Below are 5,557 nucleotides of genomic sequence, written 5' to 3'. Positions count from 1 at the left end.
GCAGGAGAGACAGATCGGACTCTCTAAAAGGGGAATTGATTCGGAGACATGTAAGTATAATTTTGCGGCTTATGTGCACGACAGACTTATGAATGTTGGGTGCATCAATTCTATATAGGGAAGACTTATGAATGTTGGGTGCATCAATTCCATATAGAGGGCAATTAATTTTTTTTTGATGCTTATAGGCTGTAAAGATGGGGAATAGAATTCCACTTTGATACCAAGTATTTGATGGTTATATGTCGTAAATGCAGGGTTCAATTCATGTTGAAAATCAAGAACATAAATATCGGGAATAGAATTCCATTTTGATATTGAGAACAGATAGTACATTTCTTTTTGTAACTCAAACGGATAGAATATGGAAGGAATTTTCAGAAACATAGGTTATCTATGAATACAGAGAACGTGTTTGAAACAATATGCATACTTTTGTCACAGAAAATGGTATGATAAAATACATATAGGAAAGATTAATAGAATGTATGGAATCTAAAATGAACGTATTTTTTTTTTATTAATGAATCGAAAGAGTTTTTTTCTATTGGAAAAAAAAAACGTGTAAAAAAAACCAGAAAACAAAAACTAAATATATGTAAGCTCTTTGACTCGAGCTATTTTGAAGAATTTTACAATGTCAAGGATCTACCTGAATAACAAATAAAAAGCTCAAAAAGAAAAAACTAAAAATAACCATACTCAAGATTACTTTGCTCGAAATAAATTTACTAAAATTAATACTAAAAGATATGTAAGTGTTTTGGCCAGAGCTAGTTTGATATGATGACAACAAAAGCAGTAACGTCATTAGTTTGTCTATTTATGAAGAGATAGACACGGGTCATAGCACAAGTTGACAAATAAGACAACAATATTTTATTAGATAGGTTATATTTATATTTGAAATGCACAAATATCTATTAGATGATAGATCAAGTTAGATAATGATGATTATAAATTAGTTATTAGTTTATCTATAAATTAATAGTAAAAGATATGTAAAGAGAGTTATTTTGATATGATGACAACAAAAGTAATAATTTCATTAGTTTGTTTATTTATGAGGAAGAAATAGATATGGGGCATAGCACAAGTTGACAAAAAGATAGCAATATTTTATTAGATAGATTAGATTTGCTTTTAAAACATAGTTACTAAATTCGTTAGTATTGAGGAAAATTTTTAGAAAATTTGGTAATATTTCATGCGTGGAAAAATACTTTGATCCTCATATTATATGGTTTCTTTGATTAACTATGAATTTTATATTAAAAACAATGAAAAGCAGTAGCTCTTTTAAAAATTTTATATTAAAAATTTAGAGAAGTTCCTTATTAAAACAATGGAATGATTGGTTGATTATGAGTTTTATATTAAAAAGAATGAAAAGTAGTAGTTTTTTAAGAAAATATTATATTAAAATTATGCAGAAGTTTATTATTAAAATATAGGAATAAAAAACAGAAGTTTCTATTAATGCATTCCAAATTATTCACATCATCAGATTTTTGAGCCAACATTCATCCTTCCAGATTATAGAAATTCTGTATTAAAAATTTGTAGCTAACTAATAATAAGTTACTTATTATAAAATACAAATTTTTTATCAAAATATTGTAGAGAAGTATAAGTTTAATATTTTAAAAACTAAAAATTTGAAAACTTATAATTTCATTTTCCTAATTCTTTTGGATGATAGCAATTACTATAGCTATTAAATCCACTCCAAAATAGATGATCAATTGTGTGGAATTCAATCAGGGGCTTATTACAAAGGATAATATGCACACACATTGTTAAATATATTGGATCCCATAGAAATAGTGATTGAGGTATAAATTTCTTGGAATGTGGAGATCACTTTAAACTTACTTTTAGTATGTGGTGTCTTATTCTGTATGTCGAACTTCATATTTCAAGTTTTGTTATTTATGTTATTAGATTTTATTTACATTTTTTCTCACTTTGTAATACCAATAAATTTGATGCTTTTTGCCCTTCATTATTTTTGGATCATCTTATATAGCAAAGTAAAAGTTGGAAATAAGTATAAGAAAAAAATCTAAAGTTTTTTTTTTTTTAAATTTTCATATAGCAATTATTCAATTCAATTTTTTGAAATTTTGAAAAGAAAAATTAAATAATATGTTAATCATATTAAGAAGTATATTCTCAATTTCTTTTCTATATTAAATTTTAAATAAACCAGTTTTCTTTTATATCAATTGAGTTTAATAACTATGATATAAAATATGCAAATATTAATCACACTAACCTAGATAATAACTATGACTCTTATTCGTCTGCAACGAATTATTAAAACAAACCACATTATAAAGTCCTAATAACTCAACTCTTATTCCATTATAATTGGAATTTACATTAAAATGTACCAGACATTCATACTCTTATTCCATTATAATTGAAATTTACATTGAAACAACACACCACACAATCATGACTATAACAATATAGATACATCATCAAACAAGAATCAATATCGAGTGATTCCTTGGGGTTTTATTTAGACACATATTAGTGTTTTATTTAGCCATATTAGATGATGATACTCGTCGGTCATTTGATTCACTAAAACTGGTACTGCTCGTAGCGCAGGGAACATTGAGTGGATTTACCCCGAGCACCGATGGCAAAGCCGCAAATGGCCAAAAGTTGGTTGAAGATGGAAGTAAGGCAGTTGGTGCAATCAGTCGCACAGAGTGGCGCATCGCAGACTGATTCCCCGTAGGCAGTGGGTGAGGCCTCGCTGCCTGCAACCGACTTCTTGTAGCCGACACCGCTCGAGGGCGTGTGCTGTTCCATATTGGAGAGCAGGTTATTGAGAGTAGCGTTAAAAGGAGCCGTGGGATCGAATTTCTGCACGTTACAAGCATACGACACTACGGGTACAGTCTGCGCCGCGCCCACCAGAGATACGAGCAGTAGTAACATGAGAGGCAAAGCAAAGCCAAATGACCCGATCGTCATCGTCATGGTAATCAAATAATATCACACTCGCAATAATAATCAAATAATATCACACTCGCAAACGTTATTGCGATCCCTTGAATCCCTTCAAACGTTATTGCGATCCTTATCAGTCTGGTGAGGACACCCCCTTTTATAGCCCTCGCGCCACCTGGTTCAATGATGGTGGTGCTTTGTCACTCACAGAAACAAACAAAAGCTTCATACTGGATACAGGCCGCATTCCTTTCTCCAGTGGCATGGCATTCTAAACATTACCTTCACACCTCGTTGACTCAATTTTTTTAATATCATTCTTAATCAATTCTATTGGATTTTAGTATTTCAGAATCTTAAATTTCAGGGATATTATAAAATTTGATTTTAAAAAAAATAAAATTAATTTTTAAAATATATATTGAATTCCATTATGAAATGGATGTATTTCAACATCTTCTTTAATTAATTTTATTGGATTTTAGTATTTCAGAATCTTAAATTTCAGGGATATTATAAAATTTAATTTAAAAAATAAAATTAATTCTGAAAATATATTTCAATTTCATGTATTTTAATATCATTCTTAATCAATTCTATTGGATTTTGGTATCTCAGAATTTTAAATTTCAGTGATATTATAATATTTGATTTAAAAAATAAAATTGATTCTTGAAATATATTATAATTTCAATGATATTATAAAATTTGATTTAAAAAATAAAATTAATTCTTGAAATATATTTTAATTTTTTTATGGAATGGATGTATTTTAAGATTATTTTTAATCAATTTTATTGGATTTTAGTATTTCAGAATCTTAAATTCAGTGATATTATAAAATTTGATCTAAAAAATAAAATTAATTGTTGAAATATATTTTAATTCCATTATGAAATGGATGTATTTTATTTTATATGACAATCATTTTTTCAATATCATTTTTATCCAAGTTATGAAATGGATGTATTTCATTTTATTTGGGCACTTAGAGTGGATTTTACTAATATGAATTGGATATTACTGATATGAATTGAAAATATTTCATTTTGTTTGGGTAAGTCAACTAGATTTTAATATTAAGAATTGTATAGTTAATAAAATATAAAATATAAAATGACAAAAGTAAATAAATAAAAATATTAATAAAGTAGTGCTTTGGTCACAAAGGTTCAATGAAAAGAAAAGAAAAAAGGATGTACATCAGTGAAAATATATATATTCAAATCTAAAATAGGGTATATATATGGCTAGAAAAATTGAAGCACTGAACGGCTAATAGATCTGATCCATCTCGTTGCTAAACTATAGATGATGGCTGACATGCTTCAATGATTTCTTAGTAAGCTATTTCATCTATATCTATAAGACCGATTGCTATCTACCGAAATTGGTTGGTTAGGGGGGAAAAGCAAACCCTAGAAGGTCCAACTCGTGGTGGTTAGCAAAAACTACAAATGTCTTAGCCTTCGGAGCAAACTTTGTAGAGTTGCTTGGAGTGGATTCAATGGTCACTATGAAAAAACTTAATATATATGAAAGAAATAGCTCAGTATGGTGTCTACTTACTATAGCCGGGGCAATTTCTAAACCACCGAGTATTATTATTCTAGAAGATACATATGGCTATAACATATAATACTCGTAGCTGCTATATACTGTGGTAGGCTTATTTATTGAATGAGTCGGACCACCAACATATGGTCAATAGATTAGGTCCAGTAGGTAAGGTACCTAGTCGTAAGGTTATCTAGTAGATTGATCCGGATTTAGACAACAACGCAAAAAATTACAGCGATAACCATATACACAAAGATGCAGCGGAAATGATACTTCATTTCATTAATGGAAAATACTGAAATATGCTTACAGCCAGAAATCGAAATAAACCAGCTGGGGCGATGGTAGCTTATCTCTGAGAAGAGATGTGGTGGCTACATGCCTCTGAGCTGTTCTGAACTGTATTACAATGAGGCTCGAAGGCCTATTTATTGTTGAGAAACAATGGAAAACCCTTAACATTCCAAAACCTAACCCTAGAAGATGAAACGCCAAATTGTGGGCCCCGTTTGGGTAAATTGGTACATCAATTTCCCAGGGTCATAACTTTGGCATATGATCTCCATTTGACATGTACAATAGCTTGTTAGAAAGATCTATCAGAGCACTACCACTTTAGAAGGAAACATCGGTCCTTGGACCCATATTGTCCCATATTTCCCAATAAACGTCGTTTAGGGCCTCAAAACGGCTCCGGAAGTTTAGGACCCGAAAAACTGCTAAAAATAGTAAATTGTGCTCAATTTAGGAAACTGATAAAGCTGAAAGAGATAGTTGTGGGGGTCCAAATGGGATAGGTGGGTGGCCACCAACATCGACCTGGATCATTCCTCCCCCCTTAGGAAGCAATGGTCCCCATTGCGTTGAGTTCCTCCATCTGCTGAACTTGGTTCCTGGTGAGTTGTTCTGCAATCTCTGATGTGTTCAGAAATGGTGGGAAGCATGGTCGACGACGGTCCACATTGATCACTTGGTGCAAGCGAAGGAATGGAGGAATGCTATGCTCCAAATCATTGTTCCCCATAGCCTT

The 5,557-nt window shown here is 30.8% G+C and overlaps 1 pseudogene; it reads right to left on the bottom strand.

The window, feature by feature from the left end:
* Nucleotides 1-2,592: 2,592 nt before the first annotated feature.
* LOC149170524 (antifungal protein ginkbilobin-like protein pseudogene) lies at nucleotides 2,593-2,997 on the bottom strand (annotated as a pseudogene).
* Between the last annotated feature and the right edge of the window lie 2,560 nt (nucleotides 2,998-5,557).

The sequence above is a fragment of the Pinus tabuliformis genome, chromosome 4_2, assembly GCF_031772625.1.
Source record: "Pinus tabuliformis cultivar Carrire ecotype Pingquan chromosome 4_2, CPIR1, whole genome shotgun sequence".
Taxonomy (NCBI): domain Eukaryota; kingdom Viridiplantae; phylum Streptophyta; class Pinopsida; order Pinales; family Pinaceae; genus Pinus; species Pinus tabuliformis.
This window is presented reverse-complemented; position numbering and strand designations above follow the sequence as displayed.